Source organism: Macaca fascicularis, chromosome 11 (assembly GCF_037993035.2).
Source record: "Macaca fascicularis isolate 582-1 chromosome 11, T2T-MFA8v1.1".
Taxonomy (NCBI): domain Eukaryota; kingdom Metazoa; phylum Chordata; class Mammalia; order Primates; family Cercopithecidae; genus Macaca; species Macaca fascicularis.
In genome coordinates this window covers 26,996,934-27,024,124 of record NC_088385.1, presented here as the reverse complement: position 1 = coordinate 27,024,124, position 27,191 = coordinate 26,996,934, and the positions used below count along the sequence as shown (strand labels likewise).

Below are 27,191 nucleotides of genomic sequence, written 5' to 3'. Positions count from 1 at the left end.
AGCAAGACTCCCTCTCAAAAAAAAAAAAAAAAAAAGGAGCTCCTGTCGCCAGTGATTAACAGGGTTTCTGCTCTCATCAAGGGCAGAATGTGATTTACTTGACGTTCTTCAGTGGTCAGATGAAAGTACTTTTTTTTTTTTTTTTTTTTTTTTGAGACGAGTCTCACTCTGTGGCCCAGGCTGGAGTGCGGTGGCGCGATCTCGGCTCACTGCAAGCTCCGCCTCCCGGGTTCACGCCATTCTCCTGCCTCAGCCTCCTGAGTAGCTGGGACTACAGGCACCCGCCACAGCGCCTGGCTAATTTTTTGTATTTTTAATAGAGACGGGATTTCACCGTGGTCTCGATCTCCTGACCTTGTGATCCGCCCGCCTCGGCCTCCCAAAGTGCTGGGATTACAGGCATGAGCCACCATGCCCAGCTGAAAATACTTTCTGAATTCCTATGAACATGATGTCTAACGTCTTATTTTGTCCCCTATACTCTGTATAATTACTGTAATATGCTGTTAACTTTTGGGTAGGAGAAATCAGCCAACTTTAAGGAATATCTGAACTATATTGGATGTGTATGAATTTTACTCATTTTTAATGATATTTTAAAAATGTTATGTGGCTAAGAAAATTCAGCTACAAATCTAGAGCCTTATACAACCTTCCTTCTTTTTGGTATATATTTGCATTGTGCTGAATGTTTCTTTTTGGCCTTTCTCTAATGGTGTAAAAATGGTCTCATTTGTAAGCCTCATCTTCTATAATGTATTCACTTTCCTTTGGCCCTTCTGGTTCATACTGGTCTTGGTGTGCTTTTAAATTTGGTACAATTTTTTGAGTGTGCATTGTTTTCAGAAAATCAGTTTTTTTGTTTTTGTTACTGTTGTTGTTTTTCCCCTATAACTAATGTGAAGTCAGCAATTTCATTTTCCCCACTCTGAGCACTGTTGTCATCAGCTGTCCCTGTATAATGGCTTTTGATATGTCCCATTGTGACGCATTGGACCCTGTCCCTAGTTAATCATTCATTTTTGGAGACTGATTCTGGGCAACAATGATGACATTCTCCCTTCATTTTTAGTGTTGAAATCCTTGGCTGTTCATTTTTCTCTATCATTTGTTGTGGGCTGCAACTTCCAGCCATATTAAAACTTTTAGCAGGGTTAGCATTGCCTTGTTTCTGACTACCCACAGGGAATTCTCTTAAATACACCCGTAGCCTGGGAACTTGTAGTGCTTAGGAAAAAAAAAAAATCAAAACTCATAGATCCATCCCTTTTTATACTTTTTCAGAGCCTACTTTTCCCATGTTTTGCATGGCAAGAAGCAACGCCTTGAAACTCTCTGAAAATGTTTTTCAGGCTCTTACTTACAAAGTGTCCCTAGAATGAATTATAGTGAAAAGTACTTGTATAGAACCCTTCCCCGTGGGTTTTTGTAGATAGATTCAGTGCTCCAAGAAATCAAGATATTTGTGAATAGACCTATAACAATGCTAAATTCATATAAGCGATACATGTTATTATTTTGTCATGTCTTCTTTTAATTGAAAAATACCCCATGGAAATACATATGTAGGGGTGAGAGAAACAGAGAAAGGACGGAATGGGAATCAGTATAGAAATATCTTTAGGAGATATTTTATGACATGGTCTGAATCTTCTTGTATTTGGATAGAACGATGCCCAAAAATGGGAACTTTCTATCCAGTTGTATTTTACATTTTATTTTATTTTTTTGTTGAAGTAACCAAGAGAAACTTAGAGAAAAATATCTATTACATTAAAGATATTGAGATTTTATAAAGACCTTATGAACATGTATTCATATGTGTGACCATAATAATATGTATATACTTTATAGCAAAAAAATTACTATTACTTCTTGTCTCATCAGAACTGATGTAGTTGTTGTATTTTGCCCAAAGAACAGAACTGGGGGAAAAGATTCTCAGTGTGTTAAAATCAGCTTCAATCACAGTCATTTTATCCCTGATGTCTGCACAGCTTACTGACTTCCTGCAGCCAGGGGCAGGAAAATGCATTTTTCTTCATCCTCCACCCAGGACAGTACAAATTTACATGTGCACACTCACGCTTTTTAAAAAAATAACAGAAAAAGAACAACTTCAGAAATAAACGTTTCAATCAGAACATTACATTGTTAGAAACTGCAATAAAGGACTGAATAATTCAAAATATTAATGTCCCTTTGCATTATATTGCTCTATTAACAAGCTAACTGTTCTAGTATTGCTGGAAACTTTCCACAGAGTTACATTTTGGCACTTGCTCTTTTATTTGAATGTGGAGAGGTGGAAAATACATAATTCATGGTTATCATAATATATCATAAGATATTATGAGATACATTCATGATTATATGTAGTATATCGTAAGGAATATTCATCATTGTAATAAAATATAGTCATGGTTATTGTTAGATATATCCACTGAGATTGATGCTTTCCATAAATAATCCAGACACTTAACACAAGGCATTTGGGGCAACTTTTTAAGACAGCTGTCATGGCATTTCAGTACAAAGTGGAATAGGTCTAAGAGAATTAGATTGTCTCTTGAATTGGAACACTTTCAATAACTACTATTGGCATTAGAGTGTCAGGATCAACAGTGACTTTATGTATGCAGTTGGAGGCAAACTAGGAAGCAGAGCTTGCGGGCTGCTTGTCCCTGGGTCTTCCGCATGGCAGAAGGTTATGGCAGCTGTTGGCTCATGGCAGGGAGCACTGAGGCAACCTCAGGGCACTTGCTGAGAGTACAGAGACCTTCTAATTCTTGTTATTCCTAAGCTTTTGTAGTGGCAGTGGTAGAAGAAGAAGGTTTTCCGTATGAAACTATCCAAGGATCATTTGAAAGACATAGGTCAACATTCTTAATAGATGCAAATTAATTCCAGTTAAGGCACACATATTCAACATATGCACAGAGACAAAATGGTATAGCGGAAAGCAGTTTTAAAATGAGCGTCTGGTCCCTGCAGCAGTAAAATCCTAACACTGGGTTCTCACAACTTGTGGTGACGTGTAGACTATCAGCTACCTCTGGGATTGGGGCCTATGTGAATAGGCAATATACTGTTTTTAAGACTCAAAGTATGAAAATGTAAGAAAGATTATAGTTTTGGAAAAACTATTACTGGATGACTTCCTGGAAGAAAGAAGTTGTGGGGAGAGAGTAACAGAAGGAATAAAAATCTCTTGGTTCACAGACTGAAATCCATAATGCTATAGGATCTTTACAACAATTTCAGTGATCTGTTATACCGCTCAGTGGATATGTTGCTCAGTGAATATTGGTCTTGTTGCAAGGATAATGTCCTATTTGAGTCCAAAATAGCTCACACATCTCTCTTGTGTTTAGTAATAAATTGCCACCAACCATCAGGTAAAAGTTCATTTTGCAAGATTCCAGATGGTGCATTTAACACCATTTTTAAGGCTTCCTGTAACTAGCTAACGCATATAGTTAATGCAGATATAGCTGAATTCCAGTATACTTTAATTCTTATATGTAGGGTCTCCCTTTCCTATATCCACAGGTTTTTCCCCTTCTGGCATGTTTTTCTATTTTTCTGAACCCAGAAGTTACCACTGGCAGAATTTCAGTCTCAGAACTTTGTCAACCATTAAAGATGTAGCATTGTGGCTTTTGAATAAGTCAAAATAAGTTTAAAATAAGTTTAAACTGTTCGTGAAAGCAGTGTTTTGCTTCGTTCTCAGATATTCCCTGAATTCCTGCATTGTTTTTTTCTCGTTGAAGTTCATAAGGAAAAACTTGGACTTGTTTTGTTTCTTTAGGAAATGCCTCCAGAATTGTATTTACCTTTGAGATTTCTTGGTTAAATGAAGGGTTGTTATGGCCTCTTTAGTCTTAGCAAATTAAATATCACACAGAGAGCATGATAAGGGGTCATCAAATCACGGGTAGACACAGATGATAAGCATCATGTCAGAGGAGACACATTTTTTTGCCACTAGAAATAAGCCTTTGTTCGATGCAGAACTTCGGATCACTTAGTTGGCGTGGTAGGAAAGAATGACGTTCACTAGGGATAAATTCGTTTTATTTTTCTGAAATTAATTTATTAAATGAATTCACGTTCATGAGCCAGTTGGGAAGGCATATCAGGAAATCAAAAGTGCTACCACATAAACTGTCTAGTGTTTGTTTATTTTGAATTTATATAGCCTGTTTTCTCTAGAGATGTGAAGATGCTGTGCAGAAAATTTTAAATCTGTTAAACAATAGACAATAAGTTGTGAAATGTGAACCCCTGCCTGGATAGGTTATAATCGCTAAGGCCTTTTAATATACCCAGATACAAGCACTGGCAGTTAAAAAGGAAAAAAAAACCAAAAAACAAAATATGAGATTCTCACCTGGCTGGATATCAAGAATGAGAGATAGTTTGTAAACACCTTCATTCTTTCAGACTTGGGTCTGTTTTTCCCCGTTTATTCTGACGTTTAACATCAAATAGATAACCTGTCGTAAATTGCTGAATATTCTCTCACATTTTAGGGGAATTTAGAATCAAAGCTACTCAGGCCAATCATTGAAATGAAATTTTCCTCAGGACTAGTGGTCAGTCTTGGAGATAATGTAAGAAGATAAAGACCCCCCCCAGAAACACAAGAGTTAACATCAGTAACTCTTTGTATAAGTAATAAAATCTCTGAATTCAAGTGTCTCACCCTGCACAGTAGAGAAAAGACGACTCAACATCTATAGCTATGAATTATCCTGGAATGTGGATAGCTGCTGTATTCTCACACATAGACCCAATACTCGTAAACTTTCACTGTGAAATAACAGCTCAATACCCTTTCCTGGCCATCTTTTTCTAATAATATGAAAACTCTTTATGATATTTTACATACTGAAAACTAGGGATATATGTGGTTAACTTTCCCACTCCTGACTATTTACATACTTAAAAAATTTAACCTTCCAAAAATACATTCACAATCCGGTTTAAAATAGTACAGTTTTTTGCCTCTGGTTAGTTATTTTCCTTTTGGTCGTTTTTAAAATTTTATTTTATTTTTTATTTTTTTTAAGAGTAAGGACTCTGGAATCAGAATTAGAATTATGGTTTTGCACCTTCCTACCTGTGTGACCTTCAGCAAGTAGATAAATGCAAGTTCCTCTCCCATAGTATTTTTCTGAGATTTAAATGAAAAAAAATATGTAAAATACTAGAGATAATAGGTAACTTATAGAAACTGTTCTGTTAGTATATAGTAACACCGTTGCTGCTGGTGATACTACATAATATGGTATTTGAATATAACATTTCTGTATAACTAATGACTGGCCCTATTACTCATCTCTGTTGAATAAAATATAATGAATCAACTTTTAAAAATATTATGAATACATACCCATTTTAATACACTTGGAATTGGAAGAGAAGTTTAATAATGTTTTGTCAGATCCATTAAAATTCAGTTTCTTTAATTTAAAATTGCCACTGTTGGCTGGGCATGGTGACTCACACCTGTAATCCCAGCACTTTGGGAGACCAAGGTAGGTGGATCACTTGAGTCCAGGAGTTTGAGACCAGCATGAGCAACATGGCAAAACCTTTCTCTACAAAAAACACAAAAACTAGGTGGACATGGTGGTGGCGCATGCTTGTGGTCCCAGCTACTGGGGAGGCTGAGGTGGGAAGATCGCTTGAACCCAGGAGGTTGCTATGAGCCAAGACTATGCCACTGCATTCCAGCCTGGGTGACAGAGTGAAACCCTGTCTCAAAAATAAAATAAAATGAATAAAACTGCCACTTTTGGGGATTAAGAACATCGTGTAATTTTTGAAGAAGGAGAAATCGTCACTTTGAAAAAAAGGAGAAATGTTTATTTGTAGGGAGAGTGATTAATAACTTTTCAGTAATAGTTAACCTACATATATATTCAATAACTGTCATCTAATATTCATATGGAAGTGCTAAGTTTAAGGAAATAGGGAGTAGAAAAGGGTGAGAGCATTGATGTTGGATGCTGGCTCCCAGGATAAGCACCATTACTCCCGCTCAGCAGACAGTGCTAGTCATGAGCTGGCAGCTGGTACAGTATGCCCTTGCACAGTTCTTTTCCTTCGGAGAATGTACTGAGCAGTCAGTCACTCACAGTTCCAGACCCACAGATGCTGCGTTTCCATAGTGCAATAGTTCCTGAAGTTCTTGACCTGACCTGCAGCACTGGGAATGCAGTGAGAATACAAAAGACAATCTTAAAAGACATCAGACCTTCTCTGCTTGTTGAGTCATTTGCCGGCTATGGAGGATCTGTTCATTATTTGAAGCGATGCTGCTTTAGCAATATTTAAGGAAGAGAGTGGGGATTTCATCTGTTTTGGTTAATTAATTTAGCTTGTGGACCACTTGTGGTAGTTAATGAAATTCCATTTCCTTACACCCATGCTGCAGAATTGGGCTGCTTTTTAGCCCATGGAGAAAGAAGAGGACAGTTTGTTTCATTGGAAAGAAAGAAAAAATCTGAGAATGGGAATACTGTCGAAGATGAAGTTCAGCACTGATTGTTTTGAACAAAAAGAATCAGTGATTTTAAACCCATAGGTTCTGTGCTCTGTAATGTACATTATGTTAGATAAGCCTCCTGGGTAATGAGTATTAGTCACTTTCAAAATTTTCGCCGAGTTACAGGTTGGATCCACAATTTTAATTACAAGGAAGAAATTTAAGTAGATGAATGAGAAAGAACCTAAACTCTATTTTAGTTTCCTCTAAGTTAAAACTGTAAATGACTTAGCATAACTACCTTCATGTCTCTAACTGTCAAATATAAAAAAAATGAATTCAATTAACTGTCTGACAGTTTGGGGTAATGAGTAGATGAGGGATTAGCTACAGGACCGTGGGTGTGTGTGTGTGTCTGTCTGTCTATGTAGGGCCATGTGGGGTCTGCAAGTATCCAGGTGGCAGAAACTATACTAAGAAATAAAAGAGCGTAGCATTTTTTTCAAACTACTTTTTTTCTTAAGCACAACGTATCTGGCGATTACAGATTTGCTTTCTAGATAACTGTGAAGTGATAATGCCTTAGTTAGGACAAGAAATCTACAGAACATATTGGCTGCGTAGGAGAGTGATTCCATATTACTTTCACTGCCCTGACATTTGACATGATTGCTACTGTCAGAAAGTTGAATTATCAGAATTCTCAGCGAGAAAGACACAACCATTGCTTTTCACTTCTTCAAAAGGTATTTTCCTCTCTTATTCATGAGTTTTACATTATAAATATCTACATATGCTTATAACTGACAACTGTGTCAAAGAAGAAGGGAGAAACAAGCTCAAGAGGTGCTGGTCTTTGGACCTGATTTTTGTGAACCACAGCTAGATCTACTCAGAGTTCTCACTTCTTCGCCAAGGACATAGAGTTTTAGAGAAAGACACTGCAGAAGGGACACTGTGGCTTCACTGTCAAATAGTCTTAAATGTCTGTGACTTCTCTCATTTATCAGCAAGGAAATATCACGATAATGTGGACACAGTTACCTTTTTCTATTGTGTTATTTTGCAGTGTTCCTGCTGAAACATTCATGAGAAATGATGAGGCAGATGAATTTTGATGATGATCTCTTAATGAAATAAAACCAGCTTATAAAGATAGATTTCTGCTAATTCAGAAGCTAAGTGCCCTATGATGGAGTCTCACATAAACCTTGGCTTGGTGGTCAAGTGAAAGATTATGAAGTTTTTCAGCACCGTTTTAGGATATTTCATTTCTCAGATTTAATTTTTTATTCTTGCTGTGAGTGCTTGAGATTTTAAGGATGAGACGTATTCTAAAATAATGCACTGGGTAAAATGAGGTTTTTACTTAATGTTCATTAACAAAGACCGTTGGCTTTATACTGCACACAGATCCTGATTCATATAGTCTATAGGCAGCGTATTAGATATACCAAATAAAAGGTATCCCACAAAAAACAGTTTTCAAAGCCAGGTACGGTGGCTTACACCTATAATCCCAGTATTTTGAGAGGCCAAGATGGGCAGATCACTTGAGGTCAGAAGTTCTAAACCGGCCTGGCCAACTTGGTAAAATCTCGTCTCTACCAAAAAATGCAAAAGTTAACCAAGTGTGGTGGTGTGGGCCTGTAATCCCAGCTACTCAGGAGGGGCTGAGGCAGGAGAAAGCTTGAACCCGGGAAGCAGAAGTTGCAGTACCACTGAACTCCAGCCTGGGTGACAGAGCGAGACTCCATTAAAAAAAAAAAAACAAAAAACTCAGAAAAACAGTTTTAGTTTCACTGAACAAAATATCCTTTAGTGAGCACAAATAATTCACAGCAAGAAATTTATTAGTCTTTACGTATTTGCACTTCTGTCCACAGTGCATGCAGTTTTAAATGTCAGGATTAAAGTGTTTGGGGGTGTCTTAAATAGCCAGTACATATATTGTTTCTTCGATTCATTTTCTGTGTTGCAGCAAAGACTTTGAATAGATACATGTGCTTAAAGAAGAGAGTATTGAAGGAGAAGTGTGAGTTTGTTGTACAGGAGAGTATGAAGATCCTGTACCACTAGAAAGTATTAGTAAGGAAAAAACGTGCTTTCAATAAAAGAAACCATTGGTATGCTGCTCTTTCTCGTATGTACTTACATGTAAAATTTCTTTATTTGTGAGTTCATATATGTATCTTATACATAATAAATACATTCTGTATAGGTCTGTGCTAAACTTTCAGTGGATATTTCTTATCGCGAATGTATAAACTGCAGACTTGGGAAAGGTGGGCTGTTTCCTATACCTTATTGTGTCAATGGAATTCCATATTTTACCTTTTGTGGATTTTTTTTTTTTTTTTTTTGAGACAGAGTCTCGCTCTGTGCCCCAGGCTGGAGAGCAGTGGCGCGATCTTGGCTCACTGCAAGCTCCCCCTCCCGGGTTCACGCCATTCTCTTGCCTCAGCCTCCTGAGTAGCTGGGACTACAGGCGCCTGCCACCACACCCGGCTAATTTTTTGTGTTTAGTACAGACGGGATTTCACCGTGGTCTTGATCTCCTGACCTTGTGATCCGCCCGCCTCGGCGTCCCAAAGTGCTGGGATTACAGGCGTGAGCTACCGCGCCCGGCCCCTTTTGTGGATGTTAAGACCTGATGTGCTTTCTTAAAGAGGAAAGGTTTCAGAAAATGCAGCATTAGACCAATTGCAGAACCAAGAGAGATGAATTGTGCAATTTTTGGAGATTAGGTTTTCCTAACTTGGCCACTGTTGGCTTCATCCCTGTGGGGTCAGAGCTTCTTTGTGTGCAGCAAATGAAACTTTGTTTTCAGGGAAACATGTTTGCCTTCAGTAAAATGCAGCCACCGTAACAATCTAGTCCATCCAGAGATGAAGGTTGTAGTGTTGCTTCCCTCTTAGATGTATTGTTAGCGGTGTCAAGTGTAGAACTGTTTAAACCTGCTGGACGCTGTGCATTTTGATGACTCCATTCTGTGTACCACATGTAAGAGGTAGAAAGTGTGGAAGGGGCAGTGCTTCTCAGAGTGTGGGCATTTGCATGGAGGTATTCACATTTGCTTATGAAATAGGCCCCTCTGAGTTCCAGAAGTGGAAACGAGAAACTACAGTGCTTTCTTGAAGTGTTTCCATGCATCCATGAGGAGTGTATTACAGTTGAGATTAAATTTGTTACTGAGACCGAAATCAGGTAGAGAGAAGAGAAATAAAGGAATCACTCTTTTCCTGGTGCTATTTCCTTGGGATGCTATTCTGAGAGTTTAGGGAAAAAAAACCCATGAGTTACTGATGAGGCAGCTGTAAACAGGGGAAGTGACAGATGTAATGACAGTCTCAAGGCCTGTCCTAGAAGAGGTCCCAGCACTGGTCATGTGAGCATCATTTACATGAAGGCGAGCAGATGGATACATTTGATCTAATTCTGTATGGTCCCTACATCAGAATTCTGTTGAGCATTTTGAATCTGCACTTACGGACACATGTATTTCTGATGCTTTTGCAGCAGCAACTTTCAGATCTTATTTTTTTTTTTTTTGCAGGACTTAGGCTGTCAGAATAATGTTATAAATGGCGCTTTACTATTTAATGTAGCTGTTTCCATTCTGTTGCTATTTACTTTTGTGACAAGGTGATTTATTTCACTAGACACACCATAGAACAATCAAAAGAGATAAACTAGGCTTGATACTTTATGCCATTTGAGGAGGAGAAGGGCTGAAGAACATAAGCAACCCTTTTCTGATAGTTTAGAAAAGTATAATTTTCAGAAACTAGTATCAGTATGCCACGTCAGCAAGATGGTGAGATTGGTCCCATTGACTTAAAAAGGTGATAATAAAAATGGAAAATCAGCAAATCTTTACAATCCTGTCAATATTGATATTGATATATAAATGCTCACCTTCTGGAATATTAATGTCTGTCTCTATATAATCGATGAAGATTCTTTCCCGCCTTTTTTTTTTTTATAAACTGCATAACCAGTCCTTAATACATTGATATTCTTCTATCTCTCACAGTATTTTCAGAAGTATTCATATATTATGTTGAAGATTCCTTTTGTAGATACAGCCATTCCCATGTAAATTTTAAAAGAATTGTTGTAATAGGGGGACAGAATGTAATAGTTTGTTTAACTGACTTAACTGGTGACCGTGTAACTACCTCATGTTAAACATGATAAATATTAAAAAGCCTTGGTGAAAACCACAGGCAGGTTTGTCTTGAAGTGAGTGAAACTTAAGCCCATTCTCTGGTAAATGTTGAGAACTAGCAGTGTGATCATGTGGGCATATGTTTTGTTGGAGTTGCAAATTGGTTATTCTCACTATTTGTATTCCAACTCTCCTTCCATCACATATCCCCTTATAGCTATAGTGTGGAGGTGATGTGGCCATTGGAGGAATCATGTAAAGGAAAATAGATCTTGTTGGATTGAGTGGGATATATTCACATCACCTGCAGTCCCTTGTTATTATAGTATAGTGACTACGTGTGATGTCAGCATATCTCACTCAACCCAGCGAGATCTATTGGGTCTACATTATAGTCACTATGGATATGTTATTAGTAGCTGTTCCATCATGGAAATTTCTCCTAGGAATAATCCTACAGCTGACTCACTTGATAGTATAACACCAGGTTTTAGGGCCAGAGGTCATCTCTTATGTCTTGAGACACTTGAAGTATGCAGGCAGTGGAAGAGGAACTGTGTGTTAAATAGATGAAGCCAGAAGCTAGTCTGGAAATTTCTTCGAAATGTTACAGCTCACAAGAAACTTGATTACAAGTTTTCTCAAACTTGATGCAGCCTGAGAATATGACATGGCCTTACCAAAATCCAGTTGTAAAGATGGAAGAAACTTTTCTAAACTAAGAAGAATAAAATTATATCAACTGTGTCAGACTATAGATTATCTTCTTTATCTCTACAAAATTCTCTTTGTGAAATTGTGGTCTCTGTGAAAAGGTCCAAATTTTGTCTTTCTTTAAATAGGGTATCCCAAATCATCTAAGTTTCAAGTCTCACAAAACTTCTGTCTTCCCCTAATGAGTTCTCATTTTGTAGCAGGTACATAAGTGCAATGTATCTATGATTCTTACATTGGTTTACAACTATGATGAATAAACCACATTTTAGGTATTCTTTAAATATTGAAAAGCATTTCAAAAAATTTATTTATGCAACTTTTAAATAGATTTTCAAGTAATTTAACCTTTTTAGTGATATTCTATTAAACACTATCCAGTTTTCTTTACTGCAAAAGAATCCCGCAATTTGATGAGACTGAGTGATAGTGACCATATTGATGTCAGTGATTCTGACCCGGGGCTGCCATTGATCTTGGCACCCTTCCACTATTGATCATTTCCAGTTCAGATAAGAACTAGAAACAACTGTGTTTGAAGTGCAAGTCACCGTTAGCATTTTTTCTTCTCCTTAGTTCCAGTCCTTACTTCCCTCTCTTTCTTGGATTCCTTTGTCAAGCCTGTCATAGTGCCTTGCTCAGAGCAAGTGCTCTGTATGAGTTTGTTGGGTGAATTACAGTACTTATTTTATTTAACTGTATGTTATTGTTACCTCTACCTCCACCCATCCATAAGTGCAAGCTACAGAGCAGAGACCACAGCACATTCATCTCTGGCAACCGCAGTGGTTCCTTTTATATAGGCAACACTCAATACATGTCGTGATGGTAGTGATGGTGGTGGTGATGCTGTCCTACAAAAACAGAGTCTGGTCAACCAGGAATATTGTGGTAATTTTTTGCTCATTTAGTCAATATGCTTGTCACCTCACTTTTTAATTCCAGGTATTAACTATCAAACAATACTGAGCCATACTCTATTAGAACCTATATGAACATACTATATTAATAACTTAGAAAGTGTTGCGGCTGGACTCAAATCTTTATTGAGCATGCTTTCCTTGAATTTCTTGCTTCTGTTTTCTGTTTCTATATGCACATTTTATGTGAATAAGATGAACATTAGCGGATTTATCTACATCTCTTCATTTCTATTCTACAGCAATAGCTCCTTAGAGTAATATCTGAAGTTATAGTAATTTTCTTCATATCAGAGAGTTTCTAACTATGTTAATGGAAGTTAGGCTGGTTGCAGAGACATTCGTGAGAACTACCTATGCTGTACCATTTAAACAATTTATTTGATCTCTCTTTAGCTTACCTGCTCATGCCTTTGGAACATTGATGTTGACCTTGTTGGAACTTTGTCTATAATCATGATAAGTCCCTCAATAAAATCTAACAGAAAATAACATTTAAATTTCCAAGTGATTTATTAACACTTTGGATACTTTGTGATGTGCTGTGTGCCCTTCTTAGCAAAGAAGCTCTCTTATGACACTATGTTCACATATTATTTTCTTGACTGCCCAGTGCCTAATGATGTCATATTTTTAAAATAATAATACAAGGAGAATAATCACAGCATAAACAGTAGATAATGCCTATTGCCTGATGCAAAGTGAGGAATAATCTTTGTAAGCAGCAAGAAATAGTAAAAATTCATCAGCCATCAAACTGCAACCCTGTTTTTAAAAGTAGCTATGTGAACTTAGCCCTATGTCTGGGCTTCTGTTTCCTCATGTGTAAAATCAAGACCTCTGGTTCTTTACCTGACCTACTTCTGATCATCCTTTAAGACTCGCCTTCATTATCCTTTTGTCTGGGAAGCTATTGGTGACTCCTGGAGAAAGCTGGGCCCTTCCCTTGCTCTAGGAACTTCCTGTGCATACTCTATGAAAGCCTTTAGGACATTCTTTTGGAACTCTTTTTATATCTCTTCCTCTTTATAGCATGAGTCCATCAGGAGCAGGGTCCATGCCTTTATACCACCAGTGTGGCTGGGGGAAGGGGGTGAGGAGGCAGAAAAGGAAACTTTAGGAGAACACAAGATGAGCTCACATTCTACCTCTGAACCTAAATCCTGGCTCCAACGCTGACCCGTTGTGTAGCCTTTGCCAAGTTATTTAATTTCCCTAGGTCTTATTTTCCCCATAGTGGAATAAGGATAATAATGGCTGCCTCATCAGTGCTATTGTCAGAATAAATTTCAATAATATTTGCTTGGCTCCTGACAAAGTGCCTGGCATATAGAAAGCACTCAATTAATGCTGACTATTATTACTATCATTAGCCAAATACATTTTTGTTGGAATAAACCTAACATTGTAGGATTTTTAAAGTACTTTTCAGATATTAGAGTCTACGGTCATTCCACTCTGTTTACTGACTAAGATATCCAAATAAATACTTTTAGCCTTCTGGATTTGGATATGGGATAAAATGGCCATCTGTTAAAAACAGTATGCTTATGTCTTCTGGGTACATGGTTAAGAACTGTGAAGGGTCTGAGATTTTTACCCTATTTGTAAGCTAATATAGCAGCCTGCATAATTCCATGAATACTGGCAGAAGACACTAGACTTTTGGATCACAGACAAAGGAAAGTTTAGTACTCACAAGGAGAGTCGTAGATAAGGTATTAGCATTAGTACCAGTTTTCTGAGCCCTGATTCCCACATGGTGATTGAAAGAGAGTCTGGTGATGTTTACAGTTCAGGGGGAGAAAACTTGAGCTTAGGGAACCCCAGGCTTTTATAATGCACAGGAAGCACGCCTGACCTTTGGCCCTAAGTGAGACATTATCCTTGTGATAATGGATAGTAAACAAACCTGCCTTTTGCTCTACAGGAAGATAATATCTCTATCTTCTAAGACTTTCAAGATACAAATGTCCTTAAGACTGTCCTGAAGAAAGGCCTTCAGTGCCTTTACTGATAATAAGTACAGAAGTCTGTCAATATGGAAATTTGTATTTTTATGGATTAGGTTTGTAACTTTCATCAGATTCTTTTTTGTTTTTGTTTTTCTGAGACATGTTCTCACTGTGTCACCCAAGCTGGAGTGCAGTGACGTGATCACGGCTCGCTGCAGCCTCCGCCTCCTGGGCTCAAGTGATCCTCCTGCCTCAGACTCCCCAGTACGGACCACAGATGCAAGCTGCCATGCCTGGCTACTTTTTGTATTTTTGGTAGAGAGGAGGTTTCACCGTGTTGCCCAGGCTAGTCTCTAACTCTTGAGCTCAAGCTATCCGCCCACCTTGGCCTCCCTCTTCAGATTCTTAAAGGGACACGTGAAAGAAAAAGTTTAAGTTTCTAAGATCAAAGTCATTATTTAGGTGGTTACATATCTAAGGACTAAGCAAGAAAGATGCCTCGCAGAAGACATCATGAGACAGAGAATGAACTGTGGCAAAGAATAAAAGGTTTCTCTGAGAAGAGGAGATTATTAATTTTTATAATGTCTGTTGAAAAACTTCGCATGTAAAAAGAGGTCCAAATTCACTTTTAAAGATTGGAGTGCAGGTGGCGGGGAGGGGCCGCACACTCCTTGCTCACCATGTCTTTTTTTTTTTTTTTTTAAAGATTGGACATGCATTGTTGCAAGGTTTTTGATGTGTGCTGTACGTAACAGAAAAGTCAAAGGCTCCTCCTTTATTCACAATTGAATTTCCATTTCCAATTCATGTTATTGAAATGTATGATTCTGACTTTCTCCATTTGCATCGCTTTATCTTTAACACTCTTATAAGCAAACTGTTATAAATACCATGATAAATTATTTTATGAACGATTTATCTCAGTAACGGTGACCTCTGTCACTTGAACCACTGTTCAATGTATCATCAAACAGCAAAGATTAAGGCACAGGGCATTTTGTGGAATTAGTGACCATCTAAGAGCTGATAGTCTTATGCCAAACCAGTCATTAGCACCCGGAAAATGTTATACTCTGAAAGCATTATCATGTTTATGTAACAAAAGTAAGAGACAAAAACAGATGGCTTAAGTAAAAATACTGCTAATCCAGAGTTTCTCAACCTTAGCACCACTTCCATTCTGGATCAGATAATTCTTTGTTGTGGGGAGCTGTCCTGGGCACTGTAGGATGTTTAGAACGTCCCTGGCCTCTACCCACTAGATGCCAGTAGCATTTCCCAAGTCATCACAATAAAAATATTTCCAGACACTCCCAAATGTCCCCCAGGGACAAAGTCACCCTCAGTTGTGAAGCACTGTGCTCATCCCACTTTAAAAGTGAAAACAATATTCTGTCAATGAATAAGAAGGCACATAGAGAGTGCTGCATGATCCTGATAAACATTCATGGCCCTGGAAAGAAATTAACGCTTCCGTAGTTTGAGGGTTTCCAAAATTACCTCTTTGCCAGTTCTTCCTCCTGGGTGTGATCTGTTATAGATTATGGAGGGCAGTACAGATGACTGGACTTGGGTTCTTACCTTTTTCCTGCTGCATTGTAGTTCTGTGACTTGGGGTCTAGTCAGAATTTTTCAGAGTTTTTTCTTTGTAAGAGAGGGATCAACCCTGTCCTACCTACCATAAAGCATCGCTGACACTCAAATCAGATCGCTTAAGTAAAATGACTTGAAAAGCCCCGAGAGATCTATAATTTTTAGGACAAGAAAAAATGATTTTAAGAATTTCTTGAAATTTTAGAGCTCTCCTTGAAATAACTAGAAGAACCCTGGGGCATTACAAAAAAAAAAAAAAAAGATTTGAGAATCACTGTTTTTGAAGATGCCCTTTAGCCCCGCTGAGCTCGCGCTTCTGTTTTCTTCTGGGTTGCCATGTGCTGAGTAGCCATGACAGAAGGCACGGTTGAAGGAGTGGTGGAAAGGCTTGGCTGACAGCGGCAAGGAAGCAGCACTCAGTGTTCAAAAAGCACAAGTACTTTGTTCATGTTTCCTCTGTAGCCAAGTAGTATCTGTAAATTGAGTAGAGATTTTAAAGAGGAGAAAAAGTTAATAGTGTAAATTTTTCAAAAATGAATATTGCTGCTTTAAATAATCATATCTGACTTATTTTCTGATGTTATATATCTTTTATTAACTAAAAATACCTTGTAAGTTTTATTTAGCTTTCTTTTGGGTCAAATATGAATGTCTTTTCTCCATCTGATGCTATAACTTTTTTAAAAATGCAGAATTGCAACAAACTTTTCCTGCTTTTAAATATTTAGAGCCAACCTTTCCTGCCTGAAATGAGCATATCCACCTGAACTTCGAGGACTAGAATAATTTAGTCTCACTTAGGATGGGTCTTAAAGCTACATGACCCAATATCTAGTTTAGTTCAAAAATCCTATTCCCAGACCTCTGACAGATGGTTCTGTAGTCAGTCTCTGTTTGATCTTTTACCTTTCCTTGGTATGGTGTATGTCGGAATAAATTTACCAATGAGAAAACTGAGTCATAAATAGGTTAATTGACTGTGTCCAAGATCACTTGGATAAGTAACAAAGCCAGAGTGACCCATTCTTTCTGTATCCGCAGCCCTGCTTGTACCCTAAAACATTTGGTTGCCTTCAGTTTATTCCATTGCTGGATAGCTTATTTTAAAAAGTTATTTTTCATGATGTACTGACATGTGTGTCCCCATAATCCTGCCGTTAAAAACAAAAACAGGGCTAGACGCAGTGGCTCCCACCTGTAATCCCAGCGCTTTGGGAGGCTGAGGCAGGAATATCACTTGAGCCCAGGAGTTTGAAGTTGCAGTGAGCTATGATGGTATCACTGCCCTCCAGCCTGGATGACAGAGTGAGACGTTGTCTCTAAAAAAATAAAAATTATATATTAAAAAAACTCTTGTTCTTTTATCTGGAGCATGAGACAATATATCTAGTCTTACTCTTCCAAATGACAACCCTTCAAATTGCTGATTGTACTTTATGACTGGCCCTCCCACGCTCTTAAATTTGATCTTTTTCAAACTGAGTGTATCTTCTCCTCCTAATAGCACCTGATTTAGCACAATTGTCATGCACACTATGCTCCGGGTTGATCTTTTCTGACTGTTGAATATCTGCCCAGTTCCCTACATACAGGATTGAAACCAGTTCTGGAACTCGTGTTTGAAATATTGTCTTACCATTGTTAGTTTTACCTGCATTTGATTGGACACTACAATTATTAACTGTATCCTCTTTTTCCCTTTTTTTTTTTTACTGCCACATCCCATTTTTTGCTTGTATTGTGATTGTCAAAAATTACAAAGTCTTGTGAATTATGCTTAAAGCGCATGTTTTCTTCTGTATTTTTTATATAGTAAGACTTTATGTTAAAGCAGGTTAAAGTTTCAGCTTGTGGATTAAGTCCATCATATCTATCTTAGTTTTTTTCATATTTTAAAATTTCCTTACAGATTCTAGTTCGAATTTGATAAGTATGTCTTCACCTAGCTATATGGTTACATAATTATTCAAGTGTTTTGGGTAAGACAAAATTGTAAATATTATTTTTATCTTTTCCCATTAATTATTAAGCACATGTCTGTTTCACGGAAATGTAATCTATATGTTTGATTCATCATCCCATAATTTTTCAAAATGTAATTTTGTAAGAGCCATTGAACATCAGTCATTTTTATGATATGTGTGTGTGTTTATTCCTAACACTGGAAGATCATGTTTTGTTAGAAATAAACAAATGACTGCATGTTAAACATGTTTTGTTTAAGATATAAACTTGGTTAACTAGTGGCTGCCACCTACTACTGGAAAAATGTATTTTCATGCCAGATTGAGCTACCTCCTTTAAATAGACTAGGCAGATTTCCGTGATGTTAGACACTAATGTAGAATTTCCAGAGCCAGTACAGTGCTGTTCTTCTTTCACTGGCCCATAGATTAAGACAAATCAAGTTTGAAAAGAATATCATTAAGCATTCAATAAAAGGTATAGAATACGAATAGATTGTTTATTGTCATGTAAAATAGACTGTACATGAAAACATGAATATTATATATGGGGAACCATACTTAAGGCATTGCAAATGTTGGACCAGCATACTGGACTTTATGCTGTTGAAAGGGTTCCATACTTTATGAAGTCTTGACCTGTTAATACTTCAAGGGAGCTCAGAATAAGGGATAAATGGTAGTTCTACCAACAGATAATAAAAAATAAAATAAAAATAGGAATCTATATGGTCACGGTCCAAGCAGGAAGTCAGAACTACTCTGATTATTTTCTTTCTTTTTTTTTTGAGACGGAATCTCACTCACCCTGTCGCCCAGCTGGAGTGCAATGGCTTGATCTCTACTCACTGCAACTTCCACCTCCCAGGTTCAAGGGTTCAAGCAATTCTTCTGCCTCAGCCTCTCAAGTAGCTGGAATTATAGGTGCCTGCCACCATGCCCAGTTAATTTTTGTATTTTTAGAAGAGACGGGGTTTCACCATGTTGGTCAGGCTGGTCTCGAACTCCCGACCTCAGGTGATCCACCCAACTGAGCCTCCCAAACTGCTGGGATTACAGGCGTGAGCCACTGTGCTCGGTCTGATTATTTTCAAAAGGTGGTATATAATATTGGAAAAGTGTTACACATTGACAGTAAAAATTGTAAAAGAGCAGCTAGGCTTCAGGAACAGCAAAAAATTGCTACCACCTTTATACTGTGGAGACAAAGGGAGGAGGTGGGGTTACCAAGGTCACTGGACTGCAGCTGGAACCATGTGAGCCTGCCTGGCAGGAGGTAGACCAAGGACAGTCTGCTGCCTGAGACCCCTGGCAAAGCCAGGAAAGATGAGGGAGAAACTCAAATAGAAGAAGGTTCATAGATGTTGAAATTTGGATGTGGTTGATGAGCGTTTACCAGTATCTTTGTTTTTTTTTAATATGTTTGTAATTGTCTATAATAAATGTTTAAAAAGTTAAAGACACACACACACACACACACACACACAAACAACACGTGCCTCCCGCATTCTCCTTACACCTCCATCAGCTCTCCTCCCAGTAGTGGAACTCACCTGGAAGGTGACTGCTAGAGAAGCCTGAGAAACTTGACCTCCAGTGATCAGCCTACACCAGGGATCAGCAGAGCAGGGGATGGGCAAAGAAAGAACACGTGTAGGCCGGGCGCGGTGGCTCAAGCCTGTAATCCCAGCACTTTGGGAGGCCGAGACGGGCGGATCACGAGGTCAGGAGATCGAGACCATCCTGGCTAACACGGTGAAACCCTGTATCTACTAAAAAATACAAAAAAAAAACTAGCCGGGCGAGGTGGCGGGCGCCTGTAGTCCCAGCTACTCGGGAGGCTGAGGCAGGAGAATGGTCTAAACCCGGGAGGCGGAGCTTGCAGTGAGCTGAGATCCGGCCACTGCACCCCAGCCTGGGCGACAGGGCAAGACTCTGTCTCAAAAAAAAAAAAAAAAAGAAAGAACACGTCTAAGGCAGAGTGACTGGCAAGACCCTCGCCCAGGGCAAATGAGGCAGTGGTTCCCCTCCTGCTGTTCACACAAAATCTTCACTAGAATTTCCTGTTGTTCTCTAGGACTTTCTGAATCCCCCAAAGGTACCCTCTATTTAAATCTAATTTTGTGGGATTGGGGACAAACAATGTGACTATTTGACATAGCCCCGGCTGTGAAACCCATGGTGAGCCTTTGGACATTGCAGTGTCCATGTAACACAGCCGCACTTTTTACATACTTCCTGTTCACTTCCATTTACATGACTTCTACATAGCAGGGTCTATGAGTACTTAGAAATTTCAGACAAACTCTACTTTAGTTGGAATATTCATGGTTTTAGTTTGAATTACTTACCTTGCATAGAGAGTGAGCATTTGGGCAAGGAATGATTATAACTAAAACTTTGCCTGTTATAAATTAATGGCTTTTGGCACATATTGGTTGCATTTAGCTAATAATAAGAAAAAACATACCCAAGCTTTTATCTACACAGCCATAAAGATTGAAAACTGAAACAAAATAGAATGAAACAGGAGTACCCTAGCTACGTAGTTACCTGAATTAACATGTAAGATACTGCTGTCGTGTGGGAATGCATCTTTATACTGATTTCGTATTAAAGAGTAGGTACTTGGTTCTTAAAAAGAGAGAGTTTAATATTAGCAATAACACTTTTCCAAGTAAGGAAACACTAAAGTCTTTTCAAGGGCTACCAGGTATGGTTGCGCAGGTGGCATATTTTTTGAATGGCCTCCCTCAAGGGGCCGTCTTTTTCTTACTCAGACAAAGGCACCCTGTGTTCAAGCAACAGTCCTGGCCTTCCAACACTGATATTACCAGGTGGAAAACATTGCTGGGAGAAGTTTTGTGACCTTCTCTAAAGAAGTCTGACTTTTAGGATCAATATCAGGATTCTAACAGATACCTGCGAAGACTTTCTTGGCTCTGAGCAAGACAGAAACACTTGCTGGTTTTAGATTTCAGGTTTGCCTATTTTCATTTAGCCAAGAATACTTTGTGTATTTATTTTTACAACATTGTGGGTAAATCTTGTTAATCCTTTGTGGAATAGTAAAACCTTTAATTACATTAAGATCAAGATGGGATCACGAAGTGTTGCACTAATGTACTAAGGTACATCTGTACTAACACACAAGTTAATATTTACGTATTTTACAGAAGCTAAAGTATTTTAATCACTTGGCCAAAGACACTCACATAAGCCCTGAATGTAGATGCTTAAAACGCAGTGTGATTTATTTATGCAAAGGTAAAGCTGTCTACACAGGTCAGAAGAAATTTTTCAACCGGGTCAACATGGATGGCTTTTAAAGAATGGATGGCAAGTATTAGCAGTAGTGATGCTTGCAGGTGCTGGCTTCAGATGGGGTCAAGACCCAGATCTAGCACTGCCCTAATTAACTTAACCTCCCTGCGCCTCAGCTTTAGGAAATGGGAGCAGCGCTAATAGTACCATCCTTCGAGGTTTTTGTGAAGATGAAGTGTAATGGATCTAAGTGTCAAGCACTTAGAATAGTGCTTGGTAAATAACACTAAAAAATCTCTTAAGGCTCATTTATGATTTAAAAAAAATCAACTTTTTTGAGTTATGTATTGTTTTCCTGTTCAAATTGAGCAACACTTTTTTTTTTTCCTAGTTTTTCTTATGCTTCTTGCTTCTTGTGCCTGACATTATTCTCGCGTTGTTTTGAGATTAGGGTTTTTATTTTAAACATTTTGTAGATTGCTTTTTATTCCTTATATATTCCTCATTTACCCCTTTTCTTTGTGTTGCTAAAGATATCCCATTTATTGATCATGTATATTCCTTTTTTTCTGAGGGAGGTGACATTAGGAAACAACAGCATAGCAAAATACTACGGAATTGAGATTTGGTTATGAGTCTCTGTAGCTCCTCTTAGTTTTAAAATTCTTTGAATCTCTGAAATTGAATATTCTTACAAATCTCTGAAATTGACAATCTGAAATTTGAGTAGGTGATGCCCCAATCCCATCGAGGAACACAGTTTTCCTCTTACTCTCTTTTTGGGATGTGTGTGTTTATTCAACATGTGTATATTTTCTCCTTTCCCCATCTGGCATCTGCTTTAGTACCAGCCTAGCTAGCTGTTCTGTGTCAAGAGTACTTTAGCCTTTTCATTATCAAAGAGAAAGAAATGAAATAATATAAAAAAGAAAATCCTTCCCCATCTCCCTCCTGCTTCACTTTTGTTGTTTCTGAGCAAGTTTCTTGCCATTTACCTTTGCATTTGCATTGCTTATTGATTGGCAATTTTAAAATTGTTTATTGTGCTCTTTTGTTTCACTGTTCAAGAGCTAAAACAAAAGCTACCAGGCCCTGCGAGGTACACATTTGCATGCGGTGAGCGTTGCCCAAGGAAAAAGTAATTGCTAATGCATATTTATGTGGCACAAATTTGCCATTTGTTTATGCATAAAATTATCAATAGTGCAGGGCGGCCCAGCCGTAGAAAATGGTGACCTTTTTAGCTTAATAAATAGAAATCAGCTGTTATTGTGAAGAGATCAGCCATTTATTCTGTGTTGAGGGACATTGCCGGGAAAATGCAGATTGGGGCTGGCAATATCATTAAATGGAAGGCCAATGACCCTTTCCGTAGAGTCTATTATACTTTATCTAATAGGGGATAAATGACTCTGGTTGGCAAATGGAATAAAGAACAACAGTTTTTTTTTTTTTTTTTCCTTTTGGTAATTTTATAACCGTATAGATTTTAAGCCAGTAAAACTGAACAGGAAATCTCATGCTGACTTGTTGCTAGAATTCTCTAAAAAACTATCTGTTTTAAAGTTTTTTTCCTTATTCATTATTCTCTATTTCTGTTTGTACCCATGGAAACAAAAAGTAAGTCAGGTGATATTTTTCTAGGAGAAAAGTTCTTTCCTTAATTTTTTGGGTTTTTTTTTTTTTTTTCTTTTCTCTTTCCTCACTCTCTCTCCCCCTCATATTTTAATCTTTGCAATGAAAATGAAGGTATCTTTGCGTTTGTACAGGGTTGCCCTATATTTGATATCATAAAAATACTAAATGTGGAAGAAGATATTCTCGAAATTTAAAAAAAGTTACCAATGTATTATGCTTTTTAGAAAAATTAAGCTTAATACTTTCTAAGTGATAAGAATGGCTTTTGATGTGGGCCCTTTGGTTTGGAGAATATTCTGTAAATATAAAACCCTCTCATAAGCATACTTTCTCAATATGTAAAACACCAAGCAGTAGTCACCTTTGGTGATTGTGTCCCTGCTGTGTCTGGTAAATAAAATACCTTTTGTCTTTCTGGGGCTTGTCTCTGTCCCTTTAATGTGGCTTCCTTGCACACTATGTCTATTTGGCTAATAGTGCTGTGGTATGTTAGTGAGCATTTCTGCCTCTTAGGAATTGTTATCCAGTTTTTTCAATCATGATAGAATTCACTATCAAGTGAAAGCTGCGTTTGTTTTGAAAATGGTATTATGTAATATTTGATCCACTTAAAATTTTACATAATAGACGTTAAGTTATGAAACAAGATGATAAAACAGAGACCCATAAAAGCACCTCAGAACATGGCTAACATCTTTGAAGCTACCTGCGTGCTCCTCCCTGACTGTGTTTCTTAACACAATTTCACGGTACTGTGTTGAAAGTTTCCACAGTAGTGGTTTTGCAGCCACCAATCTTTCCCTCGTGCTGCCCTTTAGTATGACAGTGCATTCTGCAGCATGTCACTGAAGTGACTGAGTAAGCTTTTACTGGCAGAAATGGGTCTGTCGTTCCTTTTTAAAGTAGAGGGTGTAAATAGGATTCAGACACTAGGGTACATTAGTCCATAAAATGAATATATTTTTTATGTCATTTGTAAGGTATTGATTTTAGGTCCATTAGATTCACAGTCCCTAGTGGGAGAAAAAAACAATGATTTAATGGGTAGGTTGGAAATTCCAGAAGGAAGAGCAGCAGTGATTAACCCCTTCTTTCTCAACTCCCTGCCTGTGTAATATAGTATCTTCTAGAAGTTGAGACAAGAACCCTGGGAGAAAGGGACAGAACGCTTATCATCTGTCTCCCCTGCAGTTTACAGAGGGTCAGAAAACAAATTTCAGCTCAGTTATTTCTGTGTCTCTGAATGTGATAGAACAGATCACTCAGGGTTAATAAAAGTTGTCAAAATTATTTTTTTAGATGGGAGTTTTTAAGTTGATGAATTTGTTTTATTTTTACAAAGTTCAGAGTGTATTTATTTATTTTGAGAGTCTTAACAACTTAAGATATTATTTAGGGACCTTACAGGATATGAAGGAATTGAGCTTAGCTTTTTTTTTAAACAATTTTTTTTCTCTCAACTCTAAGAAAGGAAAGTTCCTTGTGGTATCATGCCAGTTACAATGTTTCTTAAGCGAGTTTTAAGTGATATTAGCAATATTGGCGATCTTAGTAATTTTTAAAGTAGGTTGTTTCCTGTTCTATAAATACATAGAAAATTATTAGTTTATACAACCTCTTTTCTGATAAAAGAAAGACTGAACTATCATTTCACTGCTATGTAATTAAATTTGGGTGCAGAGTACTTATAATAATTCTAGTCAATTTCATACACCTAATGTTACTACCACCTAAAAAGAATTATCTCTCAGGCTGCTTTGCCAGCTACATCTTCATTCTTGTATCTAAAAAAATCCTAATTATAATTTAGGTAGGAAATGTTTTTAAAATTCCAATTATATTTCCAATCTTTTGCCATAGTGATATGTTGTCATTGAAGAAAAATATGCCAACTGCAATCTGGTTACCTCAAAACTTGACCTGACATAAAGATGATGGTATCAACAGACATTTTTAGAACTTCATATTTTAATTCAAGTTTTTCATGTTCTATAATAAACATATAAAAATACAAGCTCCCTCTTGTGGGTAAAATTACCACCTGTGAATTTCTGTGTCACCCAAATATATGATATGATAAAATTTCACTGTTTCACTTAGTAAACACAATTGTGGTAGTCTCTTTACATTTGGGCAGATGAGACAATTCAATTAACTGAAAAAAAAAAGTGGAGTTTGTGGTATTTTTTCTAAGTAAAATTTTTTATGGAAATACATTTTTAAAACTCCACTGACTCTATATAGACAGTCTTTATTTTACTTCAGCAGCATACTTTCCCATGTTGAAAGTTCTTTTGTTATTGTTTTGGTTGGCTTTTGTTTGTTTGCTTTTTTGAGATGGGGTCTCATTTTGGTGCCCAGGCTGAAGTGCTGGTGATGCAACCACAGCTTACTGCAGTCTCAACCTCCTGGGCTCAAGCGATCCTCTCGCTCGTCTCACGTCAGTCTCTCAAGTAGCTGGGACTACAGATGCACGCCACCATGCTTAGCTAATTTTTAAATTTTTTGTAGAGCTAGAGTCTCGGTGTTGCCCATGCTAGTCTTGAACTCCTGGGTTCAAGTACTACTTTTGCTCCAGCCTCCCAGAGTGCTGGGATTACAGGCGTGAGTCATCATACCCAGCCTGATGTTCAGAGTTTTTAATGATAATTTTTTTCTCATTGTCGAATATTCTTCAATGAAGTAATGAGTAAACTAATGAAGTAATGTGGATTCTTCTCTTTGTCAACATTGTGGCATTTGAATTTCTGTGCTTCTTAACAGAAGTTCTGATTTTGGAATGGAGTAAAATGCTTCGATACCAGGCATGCTCCAGGAAGGTATAGTATGGTAATAAAACTATTCAAATACAGTAAACCTTGTGATCAAAACTGAATAATCAGTGATGATATAAAAATGAACACCAAGACATTACTCAATTTCCCTTGAATTGGACTGATAGTAGAGCGACTGAGCCAGAACCAAGGCTGTGGCTCCTCCCTTGTACAGGTTCCTTGCTTTCATAAGTCTGATTCTTGGGAATCTCAACAGATTGTCAGGGCCAATTTTTGTCTAGCTTAGGAAAATTGGTAACAAAGCCAGAATTTTATTCACTCATGACAGTGGCAAGAGCACTTTCTGAAGTTGAGCTGAGCAGGGCAATCAGAGAAATACATAGCAGGGATGGAATGAAATGAAAAACAGCTGAACATTTAACAAATAACTGTGTTGACCATTGCTATTATATGTTTGAATGGGCTCAAAGAAGAGACCTAAGAGGACACCTGACGATGCCTCATGAATCATTTCAAGCAACAAGAATCTACCTTAGTGTAGCCTGTCCTAAAGCATTTGCAGGATATTTACATTACAATTGAACCACAACAACTTCTGAGTTTTTAGATTAATTGTGGTGGCTTTATAATGCCAAAGATAATGCCCCTTCTTCCATAAACCATAATTTTATTACATTTATAAATGTAAATTTACATTTACATATATATTTAATGGTTTATGTATCAATTTACATATATAAATATAAATTTCTTTTGAAAACCTTACACATCTTCTACTTTCAAGAGTCATATGTTGATATTTACTAAATAAAACAATGCACTGTTAATGGTCTACTTTTATTTTTCCAGCTTTCCTCTTGCTGATGACATGATTCCTGTTTGAATCTGTTGACAAGATTCTGAAAGCCGAACAGAGAATTCTGGCACTGCAGTGGGTAGGAAAAAGGTATATTCATAAAACACATAATATACACTTTTGAAAAATTGATAACTATGCTATTTCACAAAAATGGAAGTTTATATGGTTTCTCTTATTTTTAATTTATAAGTAAAAATATATAAAACATATACATAAAAAAGTAGAGTACATAGTCTTTTATATTCAGATGACAACTGGCTTTTTAATTATAATTTTGAGACTCATTATGATGGTAATGTCTCTAAACTGGCAGATGATAGCAACATTTCTTTTCTTTTCATTTTCTTAATGAGATACACTTTTTCTGAAGTTGTGAAAGCTTTTTTCTCCACTGAAAAATGTTTTTTGGAACATTTGTTGCTACTTTTCTGTTGTTGCTTCAAAATAAATATTTGGGATTACAATGGATAGGTCACATATTTTAGAAAATTTCTATAGGCTATTAAGTATTCCGGGGTATGATTCCATTAATACATACAAAAATGTAGTATTGCTGAAGCCAGACAAATATTTTCTAATTTACTGGCAGAAACATTCCATGGGCATCTATCTGTGTGTGCATGAAATCCCTGTTTGTCTTTTCAATAGTGTTATACTCTTGGGAACAGGCACTGAAAGTTTGACCACAGATCTAGAGCCGAAAATCGTTTTCTAATTTATTGATTGACTAGTCATCATGCGGGCAACGGCAGAAAAAGGATGAAGGGAAGGAATTCTGTTGTTCGGGAGAAGTTTGTCACCAGTAAGATTGAAAGGGAAATCTCCTTTTGTTGATACCTA

At 37.4% G+C, this 27,191-nt stretch overlaps 1 protein-coding gene across 19 annotated transcripts in view; it reads left to right on the top strand.

Moving 5' to 3' along the window:
- Window positions 1-27,191, top strand: part of SOX5 (SRY-box transcription factor 5) — a 1,031,820-nt gene that overhangs the window by 258,083 nt on the left and 746,546 nt on the right. For all 19 annotated transcript variants that reach the window (XM_065523881.2, XM_074006410.1, XM_074006408.1 and 16 more), the window contains one exon: window positions 26,342-26,438. The gene's annotated coding sequence lies outside the window, so the exon portion shown is untranslated. The remainder of the gene's footprint in view (window positions 1-26,341; window positions 26,439-27,191) is intronic.